Source organism: Anolis carolinensis, chromosome 3 (genome assembly GCF_035594765.1).
Source record: "Anolis carolinensis isolate JA03-04 chromosome 3, rAnoCar3.1.pri, whole genome shotgun sequence".
Lineage (NCBI taxonomy): Eukaryota > Metazoa > Chordata > Lepidosauria > Squamata > Dactyloidae > Anolis > Anolis carolinensis.
Genome location: NC_085843.1, coordinates 19346928 through 19362282, shown reverse-complemented (window position 1 = coordinate 19362282; position 15355 = coordinate 19346928). Strand labels below are relative to the sequence as shown.

Here is a 15355-nt window from a genome sequence, read left to right as displayed (position 1 = left end):
CGAAGTAGTGAGGGAACATTGTATATATCTCCTTTAGAGAACCCCAAACACTGTTGGGCTGAACATAAAACTGACAGAAGACATTTGCAACTGGATTGATTAAAAGTCTCAGAATTTGACCTATCTTGATCAAACTTTTATTTATGTATGTATGTATGTATGTATGTATTTATTTATTTGCCATATTTGTATTCCTCAAGATGGCCTTACAACAGGCAGCAATTCAATGCCATACATACATGTATCAAATAAACAGTTATAATTGAAACATAAATGATTAAAACATTAAAATCACGCCATCACATAATCCAGGGCTGTTTCATTTATCAATCACATTGATTCATGGTCACTTATTGCACTCCTCCAATTACTTGTAAAAGGCTTAGTCCCAAAGCAATTTCTTAGGTTTTTTTTTTCCTGAAGGTCAGGAGAGAAGGAGCTGATCTAATTTTGTTGGGAAAGGAGTTCCACAGATGAAGGTCTACCACTGATCTTAACCTCTTTTTAAACAAAAACAAAAAAAATTCCAATTGATGTATCTCCTTGTAAATTTCCTGCATCTGCTGCAATGTTGCAAACCCAAGGCAGGAAGTAGTTTTTCCCTGTTTAGGTTATTACTGAGGCAGGTGAGTTAAATTTCCATTATCTCAGATCTTGCACACTGCAGGCTTACTGTAGTTTGAGACTACTTTAACTAGCATACTTCCATTGTATGTAGTTTCCTGTAGTACCTGATATCTCTGTCAGAGACAGGTATATATCTTACAAAAACTAAAAATTCCAGAACTGCATAGGATTTGAGCCATGTAGTGTCAAACTGCTGTTATTCTGTAGTGTAGCTACAACCTCAGTTCTCTACGAACCTCTGAGTGGTCAGGAGAAAAAGAAAAGGAGGAGGAAGAAGAGGAGGAGGAGGATTCTACTTCTTCTCTCTTCTTCCTCACTACAGAGTTTACTGAAACCAAACTATTTTTGCACTTTGAGCTCTAGTTGCAATAATCAAACAATCCTTATTAAGGCAAAGGGGAAAACTGGAAAACTGTGGCGCAGGCTGGAGAGCAGCTGCAATGAATCACTGCAATTAATCACTCTGATCAGGAGGTCATGAGTTCGAGGCCTGCTCGGAGCCTATGTTTGTCTGTCTTTGTTCTATGTTAAAAGGCACTGAATGTTTGCCTATATGTGTAATGTGATCCGCCCTGAGTCCCCTTCGGGGTGAGAAGGGCGGAATATAAATGCTGTAAATAAATAAATAAATAAATAAATAATAAAGAGAGAAAAACTGGGACATTTTACAAGCAGCTAAAAAACAGAACAACAGAGGATGAATCTGTTATCAAAAGCTTGGTCCCAAAGCCACATCTTAACTTTTTCCCTGAAGGTCAGGAGAGAAGGAGATTGTTGCTGGCACAGGGGTGGCCGCATACATCCCAATTTTTATTCGTGAAATGTTTGGAAGGTATGCTGTCATGGGACCAATTCCCAGGACTGAAATTGCAAGCCCTGGAATTGGAGCCATAACATCAACACTCCTGAATGTCTCGTGAAAACACCTGGCAGCAGAGCATGGGAACTCGGGGGTGAAAATCATAACAATTATAATGAGTAGTTTGTGTGGGAATAGTAGAAATGTGATACAGGGGGTGGGGTTTGGTGATGATATTTACGTGTGATGTTACGTTGCAACCAAGGTGATAAAATTGCTTGTATGTAAACATTATGTCATTCTCGACTTTTTCCAAGTCGTGTGTTCTTCAATAAAGATTGGTTTTGATAGCAGCTGTCTTTGATCTGCGTTCATGCTGGTCGTTTGAAGTGAGCGTGACATTTAAGTCGAGAATCCCATTCTCCCCCTCCTGCGAAGTCGCAGTGAAGTGAAAATGAGTGGAGGGGGCGATCAAAGCCCGAAAGGAGCAGAGGGGCCCTTGCCAGAGGCTCGGCCGCTGGGAGAGGAAACGCTACAAGCCATCGCTTCCTCTACCGGATACCCCAGACCGAACGGAGTGACCCAGAGGTTCCCCAGAGGAGGAAGAGGTGTCTCAGCAGCTGCAGAGACCAGTTGGGGGTCTGGAGGGAGCATGCCAGAGACCGTGGCCCTACGGTTGTCTATCTTGGAGACCAACCTGTCCAGGCTGTCGGAAACCGTGGGAAGATTGGTGCCGCTGTTGGAGGAGAATCTCCAGAGGGAGCCCACTCGATACGGTGCCGAAAGAGAGCCGAGTAAGGACGAGGCTTGGAGCCAGAGGGGCCAGCGCGCATCGACGCAGAGCCCAACGGCAACAGGCGGCGGTGGAGATGAGGAGTATTGGCAGGAGCTGGAGTTCCGAGAAAGGATGGCGCGCGAGGAGGATCGCCAGCGAGCCTTGGGGACTCTGAGACCGCCAACTCCAACAGTACTCCCAACCCCCCGAATGGGTGTCGGGGTTGAAAGACCGCTGGGACCAGGGATCGGGTCCAGCGGGTTGGTGGAGGAAGGCGAGGAGGAGCCGGAGATCCATGGAGACGGGGAGGATGCACCGTACGGCGAAGGAGTGCGAAGTGCGGGGGCTACAGCAGGACCTGCATTCAGATGGGTGGAAGGGCCGACAGCAGCAGCGGAATTCCGAGGGCCGCGGGGAACGACCGCCGGGCTGGGACGCGGAGTGATCAAAGGGCCAGCTCAGGGGAACCTGATGCAACCCCTCCCCAGACCACCCATGCAAAGGCAGCGGGCCGCAGAATGGATGCCTAGGAGAGAGGAGCTCAAACTGGAATATGGAGGGGAATCATCCGAACTGAACTTTTTCCTCATTGGCATCAGAGGATACATGGAGGACAATGCACACACATTCCCCTCCGAAGGAAGCATGGTTCGGGCCATTGGTAATACTCTAAAGAGGGGAGCGGCCAGCTGGTATGTGCAATTACATGCCAGACGCGACCCGTGCTTGAGGTCAGTGCCCCAATTCCTCGCCGCACTGGAAAACCGATTTAGAGACCCGCTGGAGCAATTGAGGGCTCGAGACCAACTAAAAGGAATAAAGCAGAGGGACAAGACGGTACCCGAGTACGCAGAAGAATTCCTCCATCTCGCGGAAAGGGTACCAGAGTGGTCCGAAGTGACCAAAGTGGAGATATTCAAAGAGGGACTGCGCCCCGAGGTATTTAGTTGGGCGGCGCACAGAGATGACCCAGAGACACTACAGGGTTGGATTCAACTGGCAGGGCGCGTCGAATCCACCCTGTCCCAAGTAAAGCGCTTCCGGAGCGGCGGCGGCGGCGGCCAGCAGAGACCGGTGGCGAGGGGTCGGGGAGAAACGAGGAAGCAGGAGAGACCCGGAGGGAGGCCGGGGATCCCCTTCAAAGGAGACGACAACAGACCTAAGCCGGGATGCTTTGTATGTGGGAAGACGGGCCATCGGGCGGCAGAATGCTGGGCACGAAAGAGAGAACCGCCCAAAGCCTCAAAACCCACGCCAGCAGCCGGGAGACGAGCGGAGGAGGAGGTGCGAGCCCCAGAACCTCCGGAGAGGCTGGTGAGTCAAGACAAACGCATGCTGGTAGTGCCGATCTGCTTGTCGGGGTTAGAGAATCGGGCCACCTGTAGAGCATTCGTGGATTGTGGTTGCTCTAGGAACATTATAACTCCGGAATTAGCAGGGGCGCTAAAATGCCAGCAAACGCTGCTTGACGCCCCAATTGCATTTTCGCAGCTAGATGGATCAGTTGCTGCTGGGGAAGTATCCACGAAAGAAATACAGGGGATCCCATGTAAAATAGGCAAATGGGAAGGAAGAATATCCTTTGTGATAGCCCCTATTGCCACATACAATATCATACTAGGGATTCCATGGCTAGAACAGGCAAACCCCGAAGTGGATTGGAGGGGAAAGAGCCTGGCATTTAAAGAGCAACAAACGCAATGGGAGATAAGCAAAATAGCAGAAGAAGAGAGCGAGGGAGATGAAGCGGGGGAAATAGACCAAGAACTATTGCCCCCTGAATACAGGGACTTTGTGGATGTGTTCAATCAGAAAGAGGCAAGTAAATTACCTCCCAAAAGGAATATAGAAGTAGAAATCGAAATAACCCCAGGAGCAAACTTATCAAAACCAAAAGTGTATCCCATGTCTGTTCAGGAGAAGGAGGAATTGAGGAAATACATTGATAAGAATCTGGCGCGAGGCTTCATTAAGCCGTCCAGCTCCCCTTTGGGAGCCCCAGTGTTATTTAGGAGAAAGAACGCTTTACAGAAGAACCTGTCCTAAAGCACCCCGACATTCAAAGCCCTTTCATAATACATTGTGATGCTTCGGATTGTGCATACGGAGCAGTACTATTGCAAAAAGATCAAAATGGGAACTTAAAACCTTGCGGATATTTGTCTCGGAAGTTCAGTGAAACTGAGAAATGTTGGCCCATATGGGAAAAAGAAGCATTAGCTATATTAAAGGCCTTGGAATGCTGGCGACACTTCCTCGAAGGGAGTGGAATCCCATTTGAAATTTGGTCTGATCATAAGAACCTCCAGTACTTAAAATCTCCTCGAAAATTATCCCCCAAACAAATTAGATGGGCACAATACTTTAGCAGGTTCGATTTCCAATTAAAGTTTTTCCAAGGGAAACAGAATGTTTTGGCAGATGCTCTTTCACGCATGCCTCAGCACGAGGACATAACCACAGCAAAAGAGGGAACGTTATTTTCCGAAAGACAATGGGGTTTAGCTGTCAGTACAAGAGCGCAGGCTCAAAGGGAGAGCACTGCTACTGTCAAATTTGACGAAGAAGATAGTTGGGAAAAAGAACTGAGGCAGTCATATGAAGGAGATCAGTGGATCTTATCCAACGCGGAAAAAGGGGAGCAGAAGGGGGGATTTTGGTTTGTGAAAAAGAAACTATACATCCCAGCGATATTGAGGATTAAGATTTTGCATCGTTTTCATAATAACCAGAGCGCTGGTCATATGGGGATTACAAAAACGACGAAGGCGATAACAAAACACTGTTGGTGGCCAGGGATGAGAAAGGACATAAAAAATTATGTTATCCAATGTGATGATTGTGCCAGAAATAAATCGAGAGGAGGGAAGCCAATGGGACTATTACAAACGGTAGCAGAACCTACCAGGCCTTGGGAATGTGTAGCCATGGACTTTGTGGGAGAACTGCCTGTTAGCAGGGGACATCGCTACATATGGACAGTATTAGACCTGTTTTCTAAACAGGCCCACTTTATAGCACTGACGAAACTACCATCGGCAGAGAAACTGGCTGAATTATACATAAACCACATTTACAAACTTCATGGATGTCCTAGTAGAGTGGTCAGTGATAGGGGTGTTCAATTCACAGCAAAATTCTGGGAAAAATTCTTGGAAATGCTAGGAGCAGAAAGGAGCCTAAGTTCTGCTTTTCACCCCATGACAAACGGGGCGGTAGAACGTACTCAACAGACGCTTGGGCAGTTCCTTCGCATGTACTCTAATATGAGACAAAACGATTGGTCTAAGTGGCTAGCCTTCGCTGAACTAGCTTTTAATTCTACCATACATTCCGCAACAAATAAAACCCCCTTTGAAGTAGTTTACGGGTATGAGATTCAGCCTCTGCCCCAATTGCCAAGGTGGGCAGAGAATGAAGAAACAGGGGCAGGGAAATGGAAAACCCAAATGCTAGAATGTTGGAGTCAGGTGACTGCATCCTTAAAAGAAGCACACAAAAAGTATAAAACATTCGCAGACAGGAAAAGGGTGGAAGGCGATAAATTGGAGAAAGGGGACTTAGTGTGGCTAAGCACACAAAACATCAAATTGGGGCTACCTTCAAGAAAACTGGGCCCCAAATTTATTGGACCCTTCAGGATACAGGATGTGATAAACGAAGTGACTTTCCAATTGTCCTTGCCAAAAAGTTTGGGGAAAATACATCCAGTATTCCATCGCAGCTTATTAAAAAAGTATATGGGTACTTTGGACAAAATGGATACCTAGTGTTCTTGTTTGATTTATTTCAGAGTCGTGATGGAGGAAGCACAGAAGAGGAGGACGGAGAAAAGGGGGGCGCCATGTCATGGGACCAATTCCCAGGGCTGAATTTGCAAGCCCTGGAATTGGAGCCATAACATCAACACTCCTGAATGTCTCATGAAAACACCTGGCAGCAGAGCATGGGAACTCGGGGGTGAAAATCATAACAATTATAATGAGTAGTTTGTGTGGGAATAGTAGAAATGTGATACAGGGGGTGGGGTTTGGTGATGATATTTACGTGTGATGTTACGTTGCAACCAAGGTGATAAAATTGCTTGTATGTAAACATTATGTCATTCTCGACTTTTTCCAAGTCGTGTGTTCTTCAATAAAGATTGGTTTTGATAGCAGCTGTCTTTGATCTGCGTTCATGCTGGTCGTTTGAAGTGAGTGTGACAGTATGCCATTGCTAACTCTTAATTTTTTTCATGTCAGGAGCGATTTGAGAAACTGCAAGTCACTTCTGGTGTGAGAGAATTGGCTGTCTGCAAGGACGTTACCCAGGGGATGCCCAGATGTTTGATATTTTACTATCCTTGTGGGAGGCTTCTTTCATGTCCAGTATGGGGAGCATAGAGCTGACAGAGGGAGCTCACCCACTCTCCTCAGATTTGAACCGTCGATCTATTGGTTAGTAGTCCTGCCGGCACAAAGGTTTAAACCATTGTGCCACCAGGAGCTCCATCTAACTCTCATTGAACAGCAACAAAAGGAATGGGATTAGACCCAAGGATGGGTTCTATATGAGACATGCTTCTGGAATAACCAAATCTTATTTTCTTTCTTGTTTAAAAGAAAAGAGACAAACCACAAAGTTAGTTTAGGAGCAGTCACAAGTGGGCACACACTGCTGCAGTACTAATCGCACTAAGGATCGATTTTTCTTGTTTCAGCATGCCCTCGATGATTAATTTCTAACAGAACATGAGCCTGCAAACTGGAAACCCAAAGCCTCCAACTGTGACATGGCTATTTTTCTTTACTGAATAATCCATAGGCAATACATGAGAAGAGAAAAAGAAATATAATTAAGTTATTTTAGAAAGCAACTCATTTGATTCCACTTCACTCAGTAGGTAAACAAACAAGGAACAGCATCGTCGTGCATTGTATCCAAAACCAGGATTGTAATTAACTTTACCCAAACAAGCAGGAATTCACAAAACAGATTATGAAAACATGCACTCTTTCCCAGTTTGACATGGACCGTCCCAACTAATCCTCAGTCTTCCTACTTTTCCGATGATTTCAAAACATCCCGGGTTCTTTATCTTCCTCTGCCCAGTATTTCCCTTCATTTTCACCTTACTTCAATTGTTGTAAACTGAAAAATAGTTTGCACTCAACTCAGCAACGGTGAAAAGAGAGAGGTGTAATCTTGCCCTTCCCAATAGACTGAGAGTCCTTCTACACAGGCACTAAAATCCAGTTTGAAGCTAGCTCAAGGATGAGGTGTCTACAAAATGCACACTCCCAATATGCACTGCACAATGCACACAGACAGAAACAATGTATTAAAAAAACTGACTGAAAATTCTGGATCAAATCATGAAATGCACTGAAACCCATCAGTGTGTATCATGCAGAGCGGGAATCTGAGACCAAAATACAGAGTGCTTGTGAGGACAGGGCTAATGCTGAAGAATTTGGAGAAAGACAACAAATAGACAACTCAGCCAGAGAGTAAGCAAGCATGCCTTTCCTGAGAGGAAACCGCAGTGTTTCCATGGGAATACTTGATGTCCCTTTTCTTGCTTTGTCCTGCTTCCCGCCAGTGCTGATTTTCATCAGCCAGATTGGGCTGCTTCTTATCAGCAGATCTTACCAAATCAGGTAGGGAAAAATATTCCTTAGATCTGATTGATCAGCAATTAGTGGATATTTGTGGCCACCATCCCAGCTTAGTTCATGGTGTGCTTGTGTATTCACTCAACAAAACGGTTTTCTTTAATCCATGTCCTGACTTGGATTTAATGGATATGTAGAAGCAGTCTGAGTCAAAAGCAATCGGCTGCAGCCTCTCTTAGCCAGTGTATTTTTAATAACTTTTTTTCCATATTGATTATACTCTGATTTTGCTTGGCTTGACAATGGCTGGATCTATACTGCCATATAATGCAGTTTCAGAATGCAGATTTTTTTTTCATGTCAGGAGTGACTTGAGAAACTGCAAGTAACTTCTGGTGTGAGAGAATGCAGATTATATGCACTGAATTGCATTATATGAATCTACACTGCCATATAACCCAGTTCAATGCAGCTAATTTGCATTCTGAAACTGCATTATATGACAATGTAGATCCAGCCCTAGTCTAGCTTTTGTGGAGCGTATGTGTGATTAACTGCACCCAGACAAGCTAGCATTTTTCCAGCAACATCAAAATCTGGTTCATATTACTGTATATGCATGTATGTGACTAAGTTTCTGTGGGATCACTACTTGTGTAAGTGTGTGTTAAGAGAAAAACACCTGGTCAATTACAACTCATGGTTGAGTAATTGGAACAATCAGGGCTAACAGGCTTGAGCCACTCCCTGAATGGGGTATATCTGGGAAATGTTTGTAATGTCTTTTGGGGACTTGCTGAGAGCCTACTATGAAGTTGCATGAATTTAATGCAAGAGACTATGTGAGTTTTTGTTGCTGGAAGTTTTATTATGATTTTTGACTCTGCTACTTAAGAGTAAATTTTGATTTTCTCTTCCATTTTCGTGGCTTGTTTTTCTTTTGCTCATTGTGGATACAACAAAGGACTGGATAAGTCTGGACAGGACTGCACGCAGTTTGTTTTTCTACAAACCCGTAACAGTTCAGAGCTGGTTTACAATTATGGTTTAATTGTTTGTCTGAGCATAATCCTGTGTTCAGATGTCACAAGAAGATTACACTTTCTTACTGGCTTGATCATCCAGTTGGGTTAATCAGGAGACAACAGACTTCACGCAGGAGCATGCAGTTTGTCCACATTGAGATTGTTCAGGAATGCCTGGCTGCTAATTGCATGCAAACACAGCTGTTATGCTAAATACTCTAAGACAGTGGCACTTCAGCACTGCAACTCCAACTCTAGAATAATAAAGAAGGCTCTGTGTGAACTGGTGAACTGTCTGAAATATTGTTTGATTCGAGATACAACATTTGATCAGTGGAAGAAGGAGGAATAGGAACACCAGGCAACAGAGGCGGTCCAACCATAAGGCGAAATAGGCATTTGCCTGTGGCGCCATCGTCCCGGGGGCACCATCGTCCTGGGAGGAGGGCACCACTCTCCACCTCTTTCTCTTTCGGGCCTTCCAGCGGCCGCGCTGGGCCTTCCGGCCAGCGCAGACCCACCTTCGCACCACGCAAGCCCACCTTTGGGGCCTTCAGAGATTGTGAGTTCTGTAGGAACTTGGAAGCTAGGTATGTGGGGTTTATATATCTGTAGAAGGTCCAGGGTGGGAGAAAGAACTTTTCTTTGAAGCAGGTGTGAATGTTGCAATTAATCACCTTGATTAGCATTTAATGGCCCTGTGGCTTCAAGGCCTGGCTTCTTCTTGCCTGGGAGAATCTTTTTTTGGGAGGAGTTAGCTGTCCCTGATTGTTTACTGTCTGGATTTCTTCTGTTTTCAGAGTGTTGTTCTTTATTTATTGTCCTGATTTAAGAGGGTTTTTTTTAATACTGAGGGCTATCTGGGTTATCTAAGTCCATACTGCCCTATATCCCTGTTCAATGTTTAGTGCTAAATTTGCAAATATAGTAATTCCTACATAACATTACCATGTATTGAACTGCTTTTTCTATTGATTTGTTGTAAAACATGATGTTTTGGTGCTTAATTTTTAAAATCTTAATGTAATTTGATGTTTTATAGGCTTTTCCTTTATACTTCCTTATTATCCAACATTTTCGCTTATCCAATGCTTTTATTTTTCAGTGATTGGTTTGGGGGGCGCCAAAATTCTGTTCGCCTACACTTGAAAAATACCTAGGGCCGGCTCTGCCAGGCAGGAAATTGAAGCAAATCTGGGATATTTCAAGGATCTAGTCTCTAGAATATGCAAGTAAAATCAGAACAAAAAGAAATGGAAGCTCTCAATGCTTTCAGAGACTTTATCTTTTCTGGATAAGTCCTTTATTATATGAACTTAGGGCATTATCACACCATGCTGTTATACTGTCATAGCCATGATGCATTCGTGATGTATTGGTGGTTCAAATCCAGGGGGTGGGGTGAGCTCCCTCTGGCAGCTCCAGCTCCCCATGCGGAGACATGAGAGAAACCTCCCACAGGATGGTAAAACATCAAACATACAGGCATCACCTTCCAGACGCCCAATTTTCTCACACCAGAAGCAACTTGCAGTTTCTTAAGTCACTCCTGACACACACACACACACACAAAGGATTTATGGTCTGAACTGCCTTGCTTTTGGATTGTATAGTGCCATGACTTTATTTTTGGCTTTTTTGGGAATCCAAGATTGAACAGACGTCTCATATTTACTTAGGGTGGATATTGAAATACAAGAAGGATCTTCCGATGTGACCATGCTTTCAGTTAGCATCAGCTGATTTATACAATTCGGTGCTTTAAGATTTATTCATAATGAAGTCCCATCGCTTTCAATTGAGTTTCTCCAGTAACTGAGTAAGACATTTAGGGTTGCAACTTAAACTGCTTCCAAGAAATCAGCCTTGAAAGGCTTACAAAATGGAAGACAATTTGTTCTCGGTCTTAAAAAAAATTCAAAACATCACTGAGCCACAAATGACCAAACACAGTTTGGCAGCCAGGCTAGTCAACTGGTTTATGGGTTAATAACATTTGTAGGCTTCTTTGCTGCTGATGGAATGTATTTCGTTTACGTCTTAGTGAGAAATTTGGAAGATATATGAGAAAACACGGAAATACAATTCCTCTTCCAACAAATTCCCAAGGACTGTAATTAGGAGACAATGAAATCTCACATTCAAAATAAATTTGTAATAAATTGCAAGAACTTTAAATCACAATCATTTCCTGTTCTGCCTCTTCTTTTGCTAAGACACCAAGATCCTGATACATAGCTTCAGAAATGAAGAGAGAAAAGAGAAACATAACTGCACAGTGATTAACTTTAACTACTGAACTTGTTATCTTCCAGATGTGACAGACTAACATTCCCACCATCCCCAGCGAGATTTGATATTGGTTGGGTATGATGGGGAGAATGTGGAAATTTGGTGAGATACATAAATCTTGGATGTACAATTGTCCCTCCATATTTACATTCTGACTTTTGCTGATTCTATTATTCATGGATTTGATTTAAAAGATTCTCTCTAAGAATCTCCAGTTCTAGTTTGACTTTATGCTCAACTTCCTCCAGTTTTAAAGTACAGTAGAGTCTTACTTATCCAACATAAACGGGCCAGCAGAATGTTGGATAAGCGAATATGTTGGATAATAAGGAGGGATTAAGGAAAAGCCTATTAAACATCAAATTAGGTTATGATTTTACGATTAACACCAAAACATCATGTTATACAACAAATTTGACAGAAAAAGTAGTTCAATACGCAGTAATGCTATGTAGTAATTACTGTATTTACGAATTTAGCACCAAAATATCACAATGTATTGAAAACATTGACTACAAAAATGCATTGGATAATCCAGAATGTTGGATAAGTGAGACTCTACTGTATAGGGAAATGTTTTAAAATCTTGTCGAAGACTTTCATGGCTGGAATCACTGGGTTAATGTGTGTTTTCTGGGCTGTGTGGCTATGTTCCTGAGGCATTCTCTCCTGACGTTTGGCCCACATCTATGACAGGCATCCTCAGAGGTTGTGAGGTCTGTTGGAAACTAGGCAAGTGGGATTTATATATCTGTGGAAAGTCCAGGGTGGGAGAAAGAACTCTTGTCCGTTTGAAGCAAGTGTGAATACTGCATCTGGCCAGCTTGATTAGCATTTAATGGCCTTGGACATTCAAAGCCTGGCTGTTTAGATGTGGGTAAAACGTCAGGAGAGAATGCTTCTGGAACATGGCCATACACCCCCGGGAAACTCACAGCAACCCAGTTTTAAGTCTGTTTGATGGTTCTGCTATGGCTACTGTTTCTCCTAGTACTGCTCCAGGCATTAAACAAGGATTCCTTAGCAGAGCTCTTGTAAGCCCTGACTCAAATTATCAAATTAAAACTATCCAATTGTATATTTGTATGTGCCTTCAAAGTTGCCTGTTGACATATGGCAACCCCATGCATTTCATAGGGTTTTCTTAGACAAGGAATACTCAGAGGTGGTTTGGCCAATTCCTTCTTCTGAAATATAAACTGCAGTGTCTTTTTTCACGTCAGAAATGACTTGAGAAACTGCACGTCACTTCTGGTGTGAGAGAATTGTCTGTCTGCAAGGACGTTGCCCAGGGGATGCCTTGATGTTTGATGTTTTACCATCCTTGTGGGAGGCTTCTCTCATGTCCCCACATGGGGAGCTGGAGCTGACAGAGGGAGCTCACACGCTCTCCCCAAATTTGAACCACCAACCTGTCGGTCAGCAGTCCTGGCACAAGGGTTTAACCCATTGCAAAAAAAAAAAAATCCATGTATGGGCAGTCTGACTTACGAAGTTTCCATGAAACCAGAATATTTTTATTAGGAATGACAGACTTGACATTTGATAAAAACGAAGATAAATTATTTACATACGTCATCATGGCAGCAAGAATAGAATATGCAAAATCATGGAAAAGCAAAGAAATTACAGACATGGAAGATTGGATTACAAAAATTGTAGACATTAGGAATATGGACATTTTAACATACCACTTAAAAAGATATCAAGCAAACCCAATTAGAGAAACAGATTGGACATGTTTTAAAGAATATATTAAGCAGGACAATTGAAAAATGCTTATTTGAGCGAGGACCTATTAGTAAGAGGAATAAAGGAAAAAATAAAAATTGAGATTCATCAAGGACAAATCCCAGATAGAAGAGATTGGAAGTCAAGCTTTTTTTTTAATTTTTTTCCTTCTCTTTTTTCCTCCTCCTTTTTTCCTACTATCCTTGAATTTATATGTTCCCCCACTGTTATTGTAAAAAAAAGCTTTCCTATTCTATCTCTTTTTTTCCAAATAAAAATGAATGTTAAAAAAAATCCGACTTACAAATGACTCATAGTTAAGAGCAGGGGTGAGACTACAGAAAGTGAGACAATCTACCCCTAGGATGAGAAATTCATTCCTGAGTTATCATGGGGGGAGAGTGTGTCTCCACTGAAACTTTCTCATCAATCCTTGTTTCTACAACAAGCCAATTTTTCAAAGTCCACTTCTCAAAGGGACAGAAAGTGAGGTGAAATCATCTCAACAGGAGCACAGACAGCCAAATAAACACCACAGGGTGTTAACCATTCCATCCAAAGCTAATATACAAATATTTTCGCTGAAATTACTCATAAAATATACCTGTTCTGACTTGCACACAAATTCAACTTAACAACAAACCTACAGAGAAGCCATTGAAATCTATACACATGTAGACAATTTCAAAAGAAAGGAGGAAACCATGAAAATGAACAAAATCTGGCTATCAGTATTAAAAAAAACCTCTAAGATCAGGATAGTAAATAATACCACTCTGAAAAAGGGAATTCCAGACATGAAACAATCAGAGCCAACTAACACCTCCCAAAAAAGGATCCCCCTAGGCAGGAAGCAGCCAGGCTTTGAACCTGCAAGGCCATTAAATACTAATCAAGGTGATCAACTGCAACATTCATACTTGCCTCAAACAGACAAGAGTTGTTTCTCCAAATGTGGATTTTCCACAGATACATATAACCCACTTTCCTAGTTTCCAACAGACCTCACCTCTCAGGATGCCTGCCATAGATGTGGGCAAAATGTCAGCAGAGAATGCTTCTGGAACATGGCCATACAGCCCGGAAAACTCACAGCAACTACAGAACCTATCTTGTTCGTAATCTGGGAACTGTCTGTATTAACTATGGCTAACCCAGTTTAGCTTCCAAGACCAGATTGGATCTGATGACTTTATGATATTTAAGTCATTAATACTCAAATAAATTATCTTATCATAAACACATTTAAACAATGCAACATACTTTCATAAATTAGTGTGGAAAAGCTGAAGCATTTATAAAGGAAATTATTCAAAAGAGATGTGACTGAAATACCACTGGTGAGAACACTACAAATACCATTTCTATTACCGTAAAAATAAAAATAAAATACAGTAGAGTCTCACTTATCCAACATTCGCTTATCCAACGTTCTGGATTATCCAACACATTTTTGTAGTCAATGTTTTCAATACATCATGATATTTTGGTGCTAAATTCGTAAATACAGTAATTACTACGTAACATTACTGCCTATAGAACTACCTTTTCTGTCAAATTTGTTGTATAACATGATGTTTTGGTGCTTAATTTGTAAAATCATAACCTAATTTGATGTTTAATAGGCTTTTCCTTAATCTCTCCTTGTTATCCAACATATTCGCTTATCCAACGTTCTGCCGGCCTGTTTATGTTGGATAAGTGAGACTCTACTGTATTTTGCATTTCCTAAATATTAAAACAAAGATTCATAGGAACACATTATATTGTTCAAATCTTGAAATTAATCACATTAATATCTAGCAATTCCAGTACAAGCACACTACAAAATAGCAAGCTTTTCTTTTCCTACGCCAAACATAGAATTAAAAAAATGACTGTCTGTTCATGCTTTTCCTTCCAAAGTCTTTCTTTTGGGTGGGTGGGGAGAAAGCAAGTGGCTTTTTGGATATATCTGTGCACCAGTAGTAAATAATGTTCTGTTTTAATAAAGTCCAAACTACAAAGAGAAAAATCTTACCTGTGTGCCGTGAACTCTTTTCTCCTTGATGTCATAAGAAGATATGTCCCCTCGCACAACTATTTGCTCTCCATCCGGTGATGCCTCCCTCAAAAGTATGTGGGCATTGCCTGAACTTGCTTAAGGTTTGCACAGAGAAAGGAGTGGAATTTGACTGTTCTTGCATTTTCAAGAGCTTCAAAAGACTTCTCCGGGCCTCCCAGCCAGCCAGTGCTGTAAGTTTTGGGAGGTTCTGAATACATATTCATTGGTTGGAGTCATATAATTAACTTTGAAAAATTAAACCATTGCACCTGGGAAAGCAGAAAAGGCAAAAGTTGTTTGAAATTGCTAAAAGATGAAGAAACAGTATAGGGTTAGGGTATACTTACTATACAATACTTCTTCTCTTTGGTAATATATTATTATAAGTGGGTCATCAATGTACGCAGAGCCCTCAATGGCGAAATGGGTTAAATCCTTGTGCTGGCAGGACTGCTGACCTAAAGT

General features: G+C 42.2%; 1 protein-coding gene across 1 annotated transcript in view; it reads right to left on the bottom strand.

Annotated features, from left to right (window-relative positions):
* amotl1 (angiomotin like 1) overlaps positions 1–15008 on the bottom strand; it is a 128723-nt gene extending 113715 nt beyond the window's left edge. The window contains exon 1 of the mRNA XM_008108081.3: positions 14867–15008. The gene's annotated coding sequence lies outside the window, so the exon portion shown is untranslated. The remainder of the gene's footprint in view (positions 1–14866) is intronic.
* Positions 15009–15355: the final 347 nt, after the last annotated feature.